At 35.3% G+C, this 2,002-nt stretch overlaps 1 long non-coding RNA gene across 1 annotated transcript; it reads right to left on the bottom strand.

Annotated features, from left to right (window-relative positions):
- Positions 1-12: 12 nt before the first annotated feature.
- LOC104914956 lies at positions 13-1,611 on the bottom strand. The gene is made up of 2 exons (XR_796194.3): positions 1,455-1,611; positions 13-759 (listed from the first exon to the last, which is right to left on the bottom strand). It is a non-coding gene; the product is annotated as an uncharacterized LOC104914956 (long non-coding RNA).
- Positions 1,612-2,002: the final 391 nt, after the last annotated feature.

Raw genomic sequence — 2,002 nt, 5'->3', positions numbered from 1 at the left:
AAAAAAAAGCAATTCAGTTTGCCTTTAATACCGTCTTTATTACTTTGTAATGATTTATTGGATAGATTTCCATTCTTTAGAGAGCATTTCTGTGCAGAACAGTGATATTATTTTATTGATAAGTTTGTTAAGTCATAACCAGTTGTTAGGATAAGCTGCTTTACCCCAAGGACAGACAAAGGAGGAACTACGAGTCTCCCGCTGAAGGAAGAATTTGCTATTAGTCAGTACTAAGAGCAACTTCTTCCTCTATTTGAATTCAGATCTGCCAGCTACCATCTGAGCAAGCTGAATCAAACCCAGCCACTTTCTGCTCTCAGCTGTTACTGAGAAGAGTGAACACATACTGGTCCAGCAGCTGTGCTCAGATCTCTGAAATGAACAATGCATACAAGGAAGCAAGGGGGCAATGCCATAAAATTTCTCAGTGAAGAATGGCAATGAGGTTCTTATGTTCAGTAATTAAGAAACCTGAGTAGTTTAATTCTCTTAATTGCATGCATATGAAAAGAACTGCACAATTTCCTGTGTTTTCATCTGTGTTTATATTTTGGGACTTTGACCCTTTCTCTGAAGGCGTGTTCTTGTTGGCTCAGTCAACACCAGTGGCTCTTGTATAATAGTTGCTGAATAATTTTTTCCTAGAAGTTCAACTTCCAGTTTCTGTCCAACTTTGCTGAGCTCTATGGGAACATATGCAAAAGCCAGACTCTGCTTAGCACTATAGCTGAAAGTTCCAGATGTGGTGTTGCCAATAACCTGGGAAAACAAAAATCCTTAAATGCATATATTCAGCATCCATTGAGTTTGTTTGTTGGTTGGTTTTTTGTTTGTTTGTTAAGATATACACCTCAGATACTAATTTTTGATTGCATACTTCATATGCAAAGTAAATGTCAAGTGCATTGTGCTGTTTATAACAATCTCTGTGAATGGCATCACCTTAAGCTGGTGAGTTTTTGCTCCCTGGAAAAAAAGAGTTTATTCCTGTTGCATTCAGTTCAGTTTTTACCAGGAACAAACACTACACACATGTAGATACACTATATATATCTATATCTATCTATCTATATATAATTGATACACAATGATTTAATTGCTAGTAAGTGTTTCAATACATAATCTGAGCTGAAATGTGAATGCCTAAGCTTCACGTTGTTTATTTTTCTTTTAAGCAAGTAACAGAAATTATCTTAGAACAATGATTAACTTGCAGAATGACTTAGTGGTTAATTCAATAAGTGGATGATTATACTTCAATCTTTTCTATTCCTGTTTCTGTGACAGTGTTCCATACAATGCTGCTTCCTACCTGAAGGTTAGAAAATGGTGTCATGGCTTAAAATTCTTCTGTGCCAGTAGAACAAAGATATTATATCCACACATGAAACATGAAGTTAGGTACTGTTTGTGAATTAACTTTAGTTTCTTGTAACATGATCTATAGTCATTACCTTGCCATTATGCCACACACTTTCATTTCCCTCAGGATCAACATCATCTGTTTCCAGAGTGAGATATACTAGTCGTCGTTTCAGTCCCTTTTCTTTAATTTGCTTCAGTGTTTTCTTTCCTATAAAGTCTGCTGGCTGAGAAAATAGAAGATAATATGATATTCAGGTTACGCAGGTTCTACAGGGAGCGATAAAAACATTTATATTTGTCTTATAGGTTTTCCTAGCACTTAAGTATTCTGTATGAAATACAGGTTAAATCAATTTTTTGACAGACACTATATCTTGTATCTTGATGTTTTTATATTGGTACATTTCATCTTGGTAATTTTATTCAGCATATTAATTTTACTAGATTCCAGTTTTTCAGTGTCTGTATTTCCAACATATGTGTAGGAATACATGTAGCAAGATGGATGTTACAGAACCATCTCCCCAGTTAAAACTGTGAGTCAAACAGTTAAGTTTCATTTCAGGTTCAGTTTAAAAAAATGGGAATACCAAACCCTGAAGTTCTGGCCTCCCTATGTGGACACACATCGTTTTTG

This window comes from Meleagris gallopavo, chromosome Z (genome assembly GCF_000146605.3).
Source record: "Meleagris gallopavo isolate NT-WF06-2002-E0010 breed Aviagen turkey brand Nicholas breeding stock chromosome Z, Turkey_5.1, whole genome shotgun sequence".
NCBI classification, from domain to species: Eukaryota; Metazoa; Chordata; class Aves; order Galliformes; family Phasianidae; genus Meleagris; species Meleagris gallopavo.
Note: the sequence above shows the minus strand (reverse complement) of the source record. Positions and strands in the feature narration are given on the sequence as shown.